The 14,577-nt window shown below is 43.6% G+C and overlaps 1 long non-coding RNA gene across 1 annotated transcript in view; it reads left to right on the top strand.

Moving 5' to 3' along the window:
* Positions 1 to 12,779, top strand: part of LOC135229172 (uncharacterized) — a 57,175-nt gene extending 44,396 nt beyond the window's left edge. The window contains exons 3-4 of the long non-coding RNA XR_010319934.1: positions 6,242 to 6,416; positions 10,475 to 12,779. This is a non-coding gene — a long non-coding RNA (uncharacterized LOC135229172). The remainder of the gene's footprint in view (positions 1 to 6,241; positions 6,417 to 10,474) is intronic.
* The last annotated feature ends 1,798 nt before the right edge of the window (positions 12,780 to 14,577 follow it).

The following is a 14,577-nucleotide window of genomic DNA, read 5'->3' on the forward strand; positions in this document are numbered from 1 at the left end:
CTTTCTTGTTCAGCCATTTATACACAATTGTTTTGTGACATTGGTGGCAATATTCATGATGTGTCAATATTCTCTTCTATGCTTCGGTTCCCCGTTTCCATCCGCCATGATTCCTGTTCCGTCCTGCCCTCTTTTCTGTGCTTTTGGGCAGGTTTTGTACTTTTGGTCTCATACACACAATTGAACTAAGAAACACTTTCTTCACGTGTGTTATTGTTTGTTTTATAGACCTGTCTAATCTTTGGCTGATCGGCAAACTTCAGAAGGTACTTTCGACTTTGTTGCTTTCCATAACTCCTGAAATTCCAAGTCTACCACCTGAAGAACTTCCTTAGTGTTTCATTTAGAACAAGTCTGGTGGCGATGAATTCTCTTAAGCGTCCTTCACCTGAGAATGTCAATATTTTTCCTTTACTCATGAAAGAAGTAACAGCCTATAGAACACTGGGTTAATGTTTCTTTTCTTTCAGTGTTGAAAAAATGTTGTTTTCACAGCCTTTTGGCCTCCATGGCTACAGATGATGAATACAGAGTCATTCCAATTGTTTCCCCTGTGTGAAATGAGTTGTTTTCTCTCTAGCTTCTTTGAAGATATTTTCTTGGTCCTTGTTATTCCACAATTGACAGTGAGGCATTTGGGCGTAAAATTATGTGAGTTTAACTTGCTGGAGTTTGCATAGCTTCTTGAATCTGTAAGTTTATGTCTTTCAACAAATTGGGAAAGTGTTCAGCCAGTATTTCTTCAGATACTTTTTTCTACACCACATATTTTCTCTACACCTTATGGAATTCCAATAAATAAATGTTAGATATTTTTGGATTTTTTTGAGGCTCTGTTCATTTTTTTTTCAATATTTGTCCTCTGTTTTCAGATTGGATATTTTCAATTGAACTATTTTCATCTCATTGATCCTTTTGTCTGTCAACAGCATTCCGCTGATCAAGTGAATTTTTTATCTCTATTTTTCCTGTCTAAAATTTTCATTTGTGAATGGTTTCTATGTATTTTTCTATTTTTCTAAGGTGTGCCTGTTACTTCTTTGAGCGTGGTTAAAGTAGCTTTTTAAAGTTTTTGTCTATGATTCCAAGACTATGTCTTACTTCAATCTTACAGAAAATGTTGATGTTGTTTGTTTTAGCAATCACTTGACCCAGTTATGTTCAGGCTGCAGGTTCTTTCCCAACTTCTGGATGCTGTGGCTCAGATGTCAGTTCAGATTTTGAAGACTTTGCAATGATATTTGGATGTAATCTATGGGAGTGTCACTCAGTCTGGGACCTTGTTGGTGTTCTAACCCATAATGCAGTTCTCAAAGGATTGATCTACTTCTTGGGGTCAGAGCAAAGCATATGCAACTATGGGAGTGGAGGGGGGTATGAAAAACAACTTTATGGTATCCCTCTCTTGAGCCGCCTGGTCTCTGTCTCTCTGAGGCTCTCTGATGTCTGAGCAGCTACCTTCCTGGTCCACTGGCAAGAATGTTGGGGCTTTAATCTCTTCATTCTGCCGTGCAATTAAGTGACTGGGTCTGCCTATGAGGCCAAATAACGGTAAGATGGAGAAAATGTAACAGAGATTCCTCTATATTATTTGGTCCTTATATACTTAGGTCAGAGAGAAGGCACACTGTTTCTGGTGATACTTCCAAACAGGTATGGAGAAAAAGGCATTAACAGGTCGATAGCTGCATACTAGGTGTTACGGATTAAACTCTGTCTTCCCAAAATGTATATATCAGCTTGAATAGGCCATGCTTCCCAGTATTGTGCGATTATCCACCATTTTGTCAGCTGGTGTGATTTTCCAATGTATTGTAAATCCTACCTCTATGATGTTAATGAGCGAAGATTTGAAGCAGTTATGTTAAGGAGGCAGGGCTCAATCTACAAGATTAAGTTGTGTTTTAAGTCAGTCTCTTTTGAGATATAAAAGAGAAAAGAGCAGAGAGACAGGGGGACCTCAGTACCACCAAGAAAGAAGTGTCAGGAGCAGTGCATACTTTGGACCTAGGGTCCCTGTGCTGAGAACCTTCTTGTCCAGGGGAAGATTGGTGACAACGACCTTCCCCTAGGAGTGACAGAGAGAAAAAGTCTTCCCCTGGAATTGGCACCCTGAATTTGGACTTATAGAGCCTCCTGGACTGTGAGGGAATAATTTTCTTTGTTAAAGTCATCCATTTGTGGTATTTCTGTTACAGGAGCACTAGATATCTAAGACACTAGGTACCAGGAGATGTCCATTTCCCAGCTCTTTCACTCCCAGGGCCACTATGACTAAGTAGCCATTGCCATAAATCCATGTGAGCAGACTATTCTGATTACTGCTTTGACTCTACTGTCTGTTATGGTAACCACACACACCTTGTCTTTGTTGATTGAGTGCCACCACTTGGCTGCTACCACCACGGGGTCCAGTCAACTGCATTGTAGTTAGGTGTCTTAATTCAGTTAGGGCAGTTCTCACTGTGGACTCTTACTTACATAAAATAGCAACCACAGAAGTCTTCAATAATGCTGGGGCTTGCTTCCCAAATTTGTACCTCACCGCTATGGTACAAAGAGAGCCCTCTGGGCACTCCGTGTGTGGATCTGTGGGTCCAGCCTAATAAATCCATTCTAACCTGCCAGTTTCCCTCAGCCTTTGGTTACCTTCTCCTACAGTATACAATGGCAGATCTGCCATTTCCACTTGATTTATTGTAGGCCACCACTTAATCCATGCTTCAGTAAACCAACCAAATAAACTATGAGATCCTTTTCTAACCTCTGAAGCTGAAACACTGAATGAAGAATCTATGCTTCCTGGGTCTATATCAATAAACTCAGACTAATCCACCTTTATGTCGCTTGCACCATTATCCCACACCCATAATAGCCATTCCCACACATATTCACCAGGTTTCTGTATGTATGTATGTATGTATTAGAAAAATCAAGCAGTTCTTTTGGAGTTTAGCATACTTTCTCCTGGGTCACACTTCATAGTTCACCTTTTGGGGCTTGTTGGGACTGAAGTCTAGGTATAGGTCTAGAAGCAAAAATGGGCAGTGGCAGTGGGATGTTCAGCCATGTCTTATAAGACATCTGCCTAAGGTGATGCCCCAGGCAATGCCCCAGATACCACCCCAGGAGATAATTCAAACAAGACACTTCAGGCACAGCTGAGGGTAATCTCATTAGATGGAGGTGGAAGGGATAATTGTTTTACTGGGAAGGGTGCCTTAGCAGGCAAAGTTAGAGAATCTCTTCAGATGGGAGTAAGAGGTCTGGTTCTGTTAGGAAGAGTGATTCAACAGAAATTGGAGGTTCATTGTCCCCCACTTCCTGACTGTCTGCCCATATGTCCTCATCCCGAGTTTCAGGATCCCATTTCTTCCCAATCAGTACCCTCACTCTAACTTCAGACACCATTTGAGGCTGGATATTCAATTGGCGCTTTAATTCAGTCACTCTTATGATAAGAATCTGAGTTTATTTTTGGCAGCATTAGCCTTGTTACTATAAGAAATATGGTTTTCTTTCTGGGCACAAGTGGCAGCTTTCAGATCTTGTATGTGGTGCTTCAGCTTTGAGCCCATTTCTTTCATTCACCAGTGTGACTAGCAAAAGCAGGACTAACCAAGCAGCTTCCTTATTATTCTTATTCTGACAAAATTATAGAAAAGTATCAAATATGTAATCAGGCAGAGCCTTGTCTCTCACAAATATTTGATCCAGTGGTAGTAGTATTTTGCGTATTTCTATTGTCACCTCCCACCATGGATTAGCAATAGCCTGTTTACTACTGGAGACAGTCATCAGTGCCTTTAAGACTAGCCAGACTTGAGAATCAATTCAGAAAACTCATCCTTAAGATTTGGTTCCTCTAGAACCACAGTAGGTACCAAATGTCTTAGCCTGGGATCTCTAGAGATGCAAAACTAGTGAAGAGAATATATATATATATATGGAAACCCTAGTCGCATAATGGTTAATAGCTATAGCTGCTAACCAAAAGGTTAGCAGTTCGAATCCACCAGGCGCTCCTTGGGAACTCTGTGGGGCAGTTCTACTTTGTCCTGTAGGGTCACTATGAGTTGGAAACGACTCGATGGCAATGGGTATATATATATACACACACACACATACACACATACATATATATATGCATACATATGTTAGTTGTGGATGTTAGATGCCATCGATCCTGTGTAAAACAGAATGAAACACCGCCTGATCCTGAACCATCCTCACAATCATTGCTATGTTTGAGCCCATTCTTGCAGCCAGTGTGTCAGTTCATGTTGTTGAGCGCCTTCCTCTTTTTTTCTGACCCTCAGCTTTTCCAAGCATGATGAGCCTCTCCTGGGACAGGTCCCTCCTGAAAATATGTCCAAGGCACGTGAAACGAAGTCTCGCCATCCTTGCTTCTAAGGTGCATTCTTGGTGTACTTCTTCCAAGATGGTTTTGTTTATTCTTCTGGCAGTCCATGGTACATTCAGTATTCTTTGCCAACACCATATTTTAAATGAATCAGTTCTTCGGTTTTCCGTATTCATTGTCTAACTTGCTCAAGCATGTGAGGTGATAGAAAATATCATGGCTTTGCTCAGGCACACCTTAGTCCTCAAAGTGACATCTTTCTTTCTCAACACTTTAAGGAGGTCTTTTGCAACAGATTTGCCCAATGCAATACATTGTTTGAATTCTTGACTGCTGCTTCTGTGGGCATTGATTATGGATTCAAGTTAAATGAAATGCTTGATGACTTCAGTATTTTCTCTGTTTATCATGGTGTTGCTTACTGGTCCAGTTGTGAGAATTTTTGTTTTTTTTATGTTGAGGTGTAATCCATACTGAAGGCTGTAGTGGTTGCTCTTCATCAGTAACTGCTTCAAGTCCTCTTTACTTTCAGCAAGCAAGGTCGTATCAGCTGCATATCATAGGTTGTTAGTGAATCTTTCTCCAAAACTGATGCCATGTTCTTGTTCTTCGAAACCAGCTTCTCAGAATGTTTGCTCAGCATACAGATTGAGTAAGTATGGTGAAAGGATACCACCATGACACATAACTTTCTGATTTTAAACCACACAGTATCCCCTTGCCCTACTCAAATGACTGCCTCTTGGTCTACGTAGATATTCCGCATGAATACAGTTAAGTGTTCTGGAATTCCCATTCTTTGCTAAGCTATCCATAATTTGTCATGAGCCACACAGTTGAGTGTCCTTGTATAGGAAACAAAAACAGGTAAACATCTTACTGATATACTCTACTTTCAGCCAAGATCCATCAGACATCAGAAATGATATCCCACATTCCATGTCTTCCTCTGAATCCAGCTTGAATTTTTGGTAGTTGCCTGTCTGTGTACTGCTGCAACTGTTTTTAAATTATATTCAGCAAAATTTTTCTTGCGTGGGATGTTAATGACATTACATTGCTCGATAATTTCCACATTGCGTTGGACCACCTCTCTTTGAAATGGGTACACATATAGATCTCTTTCAGTCATTTGGTCAGGTGGCTGTCTTCCAAATATATTGGAATAGTCAAGTGAGTGCCTCCAGCACTGCGTCCCTGTGTTGAAACATCTCATTTGGTACTCCATCAGTTCCTGGAGCCGTGTTTTTTGCCAATGCCTTCAGTGCAGCTTGGAGTTCTTCCTTCAGTACCATCAGCTCTTGATCCAATGCTACCTCCTGAAATGGTTGAATGTCGACCAATTCTTTTTGGTGTATTGAGTCTGTGTATTCCTTCCGTCTTCTTTTGATGTTTCCTGTGTTGTTCGATATTTTGCCCATAGAATCCTTCCTTCAGTATTGCACCTAGAGGCTTGAATATTTCCTTCAGTTCTTTCAGCTTGAGAAATGCCAGGTGTTTTCTTCCCTTTTGGTTTTCTAACTCCAGATCTGTTCACATTATTATTATCATACTTTGTCTTCTCCAGCTTCCCTTTCAGGTATTCTGTTGAGCTCTTTTACTTTATTTTTCCTTCCATTCTCTTTAGGTACTGTACATTCAAGAGCAAGATTCAGAGTCTCTTGTGACATCCTCTTTGGTCTTTGCTTTCTTTCCTGTCTTTCTAATGACTTTTTGTTTTTTTCATATATGATGTCCTTGTTATCATCCCACAACTAATCTGGTCTTCGATCATTAGTGTGCAGTGCATCAAATCTATTCTTGAGATGGTCTCTAAATTCAGGTTTGATATACTCAAGGGCATACTTTGACTCATGGACTTGTTTTAATTTTCTTCAGCTTCTACTTGAACGTGAATATGAGCAACTGATCATCTGTTCTGCAGTCAGCCCCTGGCCTGATTCTGACTCATGGTATTGACCTTCTCCATCATCACCTTCCACAAATTTGATTCCTATCTATTCTGCCTGGAATGGTTCACGAGTATAGTCACCATTTATGTTCCTGACGAAAGGTATGTGCAATGAATAAGTCATTGGTCTTGCCAAATTCTATCAGGTAAGCTTCATTGTCATTTCTATCATCAATACCTTATTTTCCAACTGCTGATTTGTCTGCTTTGTTTTCAACTTCGCATTCTAATTACGTAATTATCAGTACATCTTGATTGATGAATGCATCACGTTTGATCAGTTTCAAACTGCGGAACTTAGTAAAAACCTTCAACTTCTTCATCTTTCACATTCATAATGTGTGTGTAAATTTGAATAATAGTCTTATTAACTGGTCTTCCTGGTAGGCCTGTGAATATTATCCTATTGTTCGTAGTGTTCTACTTCAGAAAAGATCTTGAAATGTTCTTTTTATCGATGAATATGATGCCGTTCTCTTCAGTATCTCAATCCTGGCATAGTAGAACATATCATTGTCTAGTTTAAAAGGTCCAAAACCAAGTTATTTCAGCTCACTAATGCCTTGGATTACTGACCTTTATGCATTCCATTTCATTTTTGATGACTTCCAATTTCCCTAGATTCATACTTCCTTCATTCCACGTTCTGATTATTAAAGGATATTTGCATCAGTTTCTTCTCATTATGAGTTGTGCCCCATCAGGAAACGTCATTAAAGTGGGATCTACTTTGAGGAGGTAGCTCTTCCCCACTTGTATTTTGAGTGCCTTCCAACCTAAGGGGTTATCCTCTGTCATTCCATCAGACAGTGTTCCAGTACTATTTGTAAGATTTCACTGGCCAGTTGTTTTTAGAAATAGGTCACTAGGTCCTTTTTCCTAGTCTGTCTAAATCCAGAGCTCCACTCAAACCAGTCTACCATCAGTGAACCTGGTGGTATTTGAAATACCGGTGGCATAGCTTCTAACATCACAGCAACATGCAAGCCACCACACTACAACAAACTGACAGAAGAGTGGTGGGAGTTAAAAATAAGAAGAACCAAAAAGAGTGCTTCTTCCATGTCTGCTGATTTAGAGGATCCATGAAAAATTGTCAAGTGAAGAGTGATTCAGAGAAAAACATGGGTAGAATGTGACCTAATTTCCATAAAAACAAACAAATGAATGTACTTACACGTGTCCCGGCAAAAAGAAGTGTGTAAAAGGGTACATATGTATCTTTGGACACTGGACACTTTGGGGGAGCAGGTACAATATACTTATGTGGGGATGGCTCTTATTATCACTTCTGTATACAAATCTCTGTTGTTAAATGTGTTATAAGAATGTAAAATCTTTTAAAGTTTAATAACATCATACGTGTGTGTGTGTATTTGAAACATTTTTTTTTTACTATTTTATATATGTGTTTTTTAGTTATCTAGTGTGGCTATAGCAGAGATAGCACAAGTGGATGGCTTTAACAAACAGAAACTTATTCTCTCACAGTTTAAGAAGCAAGAAGTTTGAAGTCAGGGCACCAGCTCTAGGAGAAAGCTTTCTCTCTTTGTGGCTCTGGGGGAAAGTCCTTGTCATCCATCTTCCCCTGGCCTAGGAAATTCTCAGCGCCTGGACGCTGGGTCAAAAGGACATGCTCCACTCCAGGCACTTCTTCCTTGGTGGTATGAGGTCCCTCTCATTTCTGCTCACTTTTCTCTTTGTATCTCAAAAGAGACTGACTCAAGACTCACCCTAATCCTGCAGATTGTGTCCTCCCTCATTAACCTAACTGCCTCTAATCCTGCCTCATTAACATCACAGAGGTTAGAATTTACAACACATAAGTAATCACATCAGATCACAAAATGCAGGACAACCACACAATACTGGGAATCATGGCCTGGCCAGGTTGACACACATTTTGGGGGACACTATTCAATCCATAACAATAGAGAAAACACTGTCTTCAATGCCAGATTCAGAGACTTTTATCCATCTATGAAGGGCAAACACAGAAATTGAACAAAATTCAGACCAGCGAATTATTGCTTGCTCTTGTAACTAATGACTTCTTCTGGTCTCTATGCCTCGAAATGGCCAAAAAGAATTCTGAGGATTAATTCAGTTATTGCTAAAACATCTACTGAATTTGCATGTCTACAGGTAAGGAAGAATGCTTGACACCGTGTGTGATTCATTAAGTAACACAGGGACCCTTAGACTATTGTTCTCCTTCTCTGATATGCCACTATCACCTTCTCCCCTTGTTGCTCTCCTGAAAAACCCACACTTGTATATTCTAGGCTTTTTTTCAGGATTGAATTTGCAGGAAGTTAAAGATATATCTTTGAAAGATAAAGAAGACTTTGGCCACATTGTCTTTAGACAGTCGAACTTCCCAGCCAACCTCTGTGCAGGATGGGAATTCACAATCCCTCCTACTCAGTACCTCTGAGCAGGACGGGATTTCTGTTTCATTATCAGGCGACTGTGGAATTCACCCCTCTTCAGAAAACTTACTTTCCTTTGCCTCAAACTGTCCCTCTCAGGATCTGTCACGGTCACTCTGAGAAATTCACATGGGCAGCCTGTATGGAAGTGCCCATCCTAGAGGCCCTGCCCTCCCTTCCTTGCTCCACAGGGCTTCCTCTGACACTTGGGGTCGCATCTCCCAGGGAGTACACACCTCTGGCACTTCCAGGGATTCCAGGCCCTGGGATACTGTGGATGGGACTTGGAACTGAATCTGTTTCTTCCCATCCTCACCTTTGGTTATCTGTGTTCTGTCTTCACCAGATTTAGGAGGCCTTGTCTTCTCTTTGCTCGTTTCATCTCAGTCAGGCTTTTCTATTCCAACTCTCTGATCTCAGAACAGATCAGGTTAGACCACAGAAAAGAGAAAGACCAAGCAAACATCACTGATCTGTGCAGAAGCTGCTGGGAAGGGATTCGATTCTCATTGGTTTAGGGTTTTATGCCCACTGCTCACCGGCAGGCAGGTTCCCCCCAGAGTCTGGCTTCTGTCTGCTACCTTGTACTACAAAGAACTCAGTGACCAGCCCACCTTCACAATCACACCTCCCTTAGAGCTATCTTTGCAGAGGCTCTTTCTCAGACTTCCATGTCCCACTGAAATCCTATTTCTCTTTCCTTACAGACATTATGCTCATTCTCAGGGCCCTGAGACCTCATCTGCAGGTAAGTCTTGTCCTCTTCTCTCCTTGGCGGGGGAAGCTTTGGAGTGGACCTCATGTCTTCGGACAGCTATCCTGGGGCTTCTTCCACCCTGGTGCCGTAGGGCTGCATCTCTCTTTGTACTAGAAGGGGTGTGGAAGGGGCACAAGGCTAAAAGAGGATGGATTTTCCAGGTGAGGTGGGTTTAAGAAGCTTGAATGAACTTCTTCCCTGAAGAGTGCATATTTTGCAGTCCAGACATCCTGCTTCTCTCAGTCTAAGGGTCCTAGCACGTCTTCAGGTGCTTTCTCCTTTGACCCTGAGGCCATGCCTGCACCCTCTGCAGCCAGGTCTCCCACATGTGTAGCAGCACCAGTAGGTGTGGTAGCCTGTTCAGCCCCTGTCTCCTCCTCCAGATGCTCCTGGAGGTGCCTGGCTCTTCTTGCCAGGACTCCAGGATGCTGACCAGGGACTCAGTGTTGGTTAAAGGATGTCGGCCAGTGACCACGTGTCCTCATTTCCTTTGAAGGCTTAGGCTAGTTGCCTGGGCAGAAGACAGCCAAGGTCAGTCTGAGCCTAGACACCTAGTGACCGACCTGTGACACTGCAGCGAGTGATAGATGTTAATTTCCATACTCAGGTATCCGCAGGTGGTGGATTCAGAGTGGTCGGAGGAGAAGTGTAACTAGAGATAACACACTCATGAGGGCACGGGCCAAAGGTCAGGGAAAATAGCTGAGGTCGTGGAGCTCTAGCGGAGCCAGTCTAGGGCACAGGCCTCCCTCCTGTATGTGGCAAAGAGGCGATCCATGTGCCGCCTTCTGCAGACTCTGGACTGCTGGGGCCCTGGTTGTCCAGAATTCGGCCTTGTCTTTGGAGAAGTGACGCGCATGCAGTGTGCCACCGGGGGCTGTGGCCCAGCAGAAGCAAAATCTTGACAATGGGGGCTTCAGTTGACTTTGCCTGTGCTCTCCTTTGGCTGAGTGACATCGTGTGTTTCCTAGCAGGTGAAGGCATTCGTGGAGAGAGGCGATTTCCATGCGTGCAGGAAAGTGTGTGCTGAGATGATGAGTCGCTGGAGACCGGGGTGGACTCTTCAGACCCAGGATAGGCCTCTGGCAGGTATGTGTCAATGTTTTCTGCCCATGGCACTCACCCGGGTATTTGCATAGAATGTCGTCAGCGGAATTAGTAGTCTCCGGAGAGGCTGCCACATGTCAACAAGCTTCACCTGGCCAGAGTACACCCGTGATGTAGCTCCCCAATCAGTCACCTTCCCCCTTTGCTCTTTCGTCTCTAGGCACTCTATCAGGCACTCCAAGCTGTGAAGTGACTCAGGGAGAGAAGGAAGAGATTTCAGAGAATGAACACATACAGAGAGAGAGGCAAGAGATGCTGAGTGAGGATGTCTTGCGTACTGATATCCTGAGGAAAGTGGGAAAATTGGACCCTGGCCTGCTCTGCCAATGCCCTGAAGCAGTCCGCACCAGGGGCTCCCTTGTGCCTGCGTAGCCTTTCCCAGGGTGTGCTCAAATCCTGTGGCCACTAGGTGTCCTAGGTCACAATGGAGGACCCTGTGTCATCTGCCTGGTGGACTGGATCTCTGCCATTGGCTGAGTCTTGTCACCAGGCCCATCATAAGCTCTGCCCACTCTTCCGGTGGGGAGACTCTCTCCATGGTGATGGCAAAGAAACCTTAGTCCCGCCCACCTGGCCTTGACTTCACCTACCTGGCCTGCTGACCCTCACTCAGACCTCTGTGTCGATCAAAATGAATGTTCACCAGTTGCCCGGTGTCAGCATCTGGTATAAAGGATTCGGGACCTTGCCTGAGGCAGAAGGCAGCCTAGGTCTGCGGGTACCTGGAAGTCTAGTGACTTGTGACGCTGCTGCCAGTGAGAAATGGTGACTCCCATACTCACATATCCCCTGGTGGCAGAATGATAGTGATGGGTGGAGAAACATGGTTCCGGAGCACACGTTCAGTCGGGCACCGGCCAAATGCCACGGCCAGGAGTGGACGTTGTGGAGCTGCATGGCGAGCCAGTGAAGGGCCCAAGGATTTCTCCAATGAGGCAAAATGCAGATCAAGCCAAGGAACATAAAGATAAAGCAGCTGAAGAAATTAAAAAGGTTACTCAAGAACATAGTTAAAAATTTAATAAGCTGCAAGAAACCATAGAGAGACTGCAATCAGAGATTCAGAAGATTAACAATAAAATTACAGAGTTAGAAAACTCAATAGAAAGTAAGAAGAGCACAACTGAGGAATTGGAAGGCAGAATTACTGAGATTGAAGGTGAAACTCTTGGGACTAATATATTTGAAGAGAAAGCAGATAAAAGAAATTTAAATGAAGAAATCCAAAGAATCATATGGGACTTTATCAAGAGAAATAACTATGAGTGATTTCAGTACCAGAACAGGGAGGGCTAACAGAAAATACAAAGGGAACTGTTGAAGATTTGTTGGCAGAAAACTTCCATGATATCATGAAAGATGCTCATCGAATTCCACATAAGGTAGATCTCAAAAGAAAGTGACCGAGACACATAATAATCAAACTTGCCAAAATCAAATATAAAGAGAATTTTAAGAGAGGCTAGGGATAAAGGAAGTCACCAACAAAGGAGAGTAAATAATAAAAAACTTGGACTACTCAGCAGAAATCATGCAGGCAAGAAGGCAAAGGGATGACTTACACAAAATATTGAAGGAAAAAAATTGCCAGCCAGGAATCAAACCATAACCCTGGCCCTCTGGCCTTCTGGCCCTCTGGCCTTAGCCCTCTAACTCTAGCCCCTAAGCCCTGAGCCCCAAAGCCCCTAAGACCCTAAGCCCTTAGGTCCTAACCCCCAAGGCCCTAAACCCTAACCCTAACCCAAACCCTAACCCCTATAGCCTAAACTCTACAACCTAAACACCTACACCCCAAAACACTACACATCAAAACCCTACACACTAAACCCTATACTCTAAGCCTCAAACCCTAAACCCAAACCTCAAATTCCAAACCCTAAACCTAACCGTAAACCCTAAACCCTAACACCTAACCCTAACCCCTAACCACCCTAACCCTAATGACCCTAACCCTAACCCTCGAACCCTAACCCTCTAACGCTAACATGAAACCCTAATCCGAAACCCTAACCCTCTAACTCTAACCTCTAACCCTCTAACCCTAGCCCTAATCCTAACCCCAACCTCCAAACCTAACCCCAAACCCTAAACCTCAAATCCCTAGCCCTAAACCTAAGAATGAGCCTAAGCCTAACCCTATCACTTAACTCTAAACCCTAAACCATAACACTTAAAACCCTAACACCCTTAGCCCTAACACATTTAACCCTAACACCCTAAACGCCACAACCCTAAACACTAACACCCTTAACCCCAACCCCTAACCCCTAAACCCTAAACTTAAACACTAAACCGTCTAACCCTCTAACCCTAATACCCTAAACCCTAACCCCAGCCCCCAGCCTTAACGCTCACTCTAAGCCTTAAACCTTAAGCCCTAAACCCTAGGCTCTAAGCCCTAAGCCCTAAACTCTAAATCCTAAAACCCTAAACTCTAAGCCCTAAGCCTAACCCTCTAATCCTAAACCCTAAAACCTTACCCCAAACCCATCCCAAACCCCTAAACCTGAACCCCTAAGCCCTAGCCCTAACCCCTAACCCTAATCCTCTAACCCTAACTCTCTAACCCTAACCACAACACCAACCCCAACCTCTGAACCCTGAAACCCTAACCCCCTAACCCCAAGCTTCTGAACCCTAAGCCTAAACCCTCTAACCCTAAACCCTAACCTTCACCCCCTCACACCCTCACCTTCTCACTCCCTCACTCTATAATCTTCTCAACTTCTAACCCCCTCACCTTCTAACCCCTCACCCTCTAACTCCCTCAATCTCTAACCCCCAACCCTCTAGACTCCAACCCTCTAACACCGACCCTCTAACCCCAAACCACATATCCCAAACAAACCCAACACCAACCCCAATCCTAAACCTAAACCCTAACCCCTAAAACGTAACCCAAACCCTAACGACTAAACCCCAAAACCCTAAACCCCAAACTGCAACCCCTAACACCTAACCTGTAACTCCAAACTCTAACCTCAAACCCTAAACCTAACCCTAACACCTAACCCCAACCAAAAAACCCTAACCCTAAACTCTAACCCCAAACCCTAACGACCCTAACTCTAACAACCCTAACCCTAACATCCCTAACCCCAAACCCTAACCCTTTTTGTTAGCAGCAGTAGCACTTAACCACTAGCCACCAGGGTTTCCATGAGCAGTCACAGGAATAGACATATGCACACCCGTGTTCACTGCAACATTATTCACAGTAGCAAAAAGATGGAAACAACCTAAGTGCTCGTCCACAGAGGAATGGATAAACAAACTACGGTACGTACACACAGTGGAACACTACACGACAATAAAGACCAATGATGAATCTCCGAAACATCTCACACCATGGATGAATCTGGGGCGCATCACACTAAGCCAATCACAAAACGACATATACAGTAAGAGACCACTATCATAAAAACTCCTGAAAACATTTATGCACAGAAACAATCCTTGATGTTCACCAGGGAGACGAAGAGCGGGTAGAGAAAAGCCAACTAAACAATAACCAAAAAAACCAAACCCACTGCTGTCGAGTCAATTCCAGCTCATAGTGACCCTACAGGACAGATTAGAACTGCCCCATAGAGTTTCCAAGGAGTGCCTGGTGGATTCGAACTGCAGACCTTTGGTTAGCACCGGTGGCTCTTAACCACTACGCCATCAGGGTTTCCAACCAAACGACAGATATGTGGTAACTCTGGCAAAGGAAAGACGGTACACAAGACTGGGGAATCAACCTCAGCCTCACTCTAACCCTAACCCTAAACCAATTGTGCCCGAGCCTAGTAACCCCAGCCCTAACCCCAACCCCCAACCACCTAAAACCTATACCCCTAAACCTAACTCCCAAACCTCTAACCCCCCAACCTGAACCCCTAACACCAAACCCTAACCCCTAACCCTAATCCTCTAACCCTTCTGCATCTCTGGGCCTCTCGACTCTCCGTCTATTTTCTTCCTC

The sequence above is a fragment of the Loxodonta africana genome, unplaced genomic scaffold, assembly GCF_030014295.1.
Source record: "Loxodonta africana isolate mLoxAfr1 unplaced genomic scaffold, mLoxAfr1.hap2 scaffold_107, whole genome shotgun sequence".
Lineage (NCBI taxonomy): Eukaryota > Metazoa > Chordata > Mammalia > Proboscidea > Elephantidae > Loxodonta > Loxodonta africana.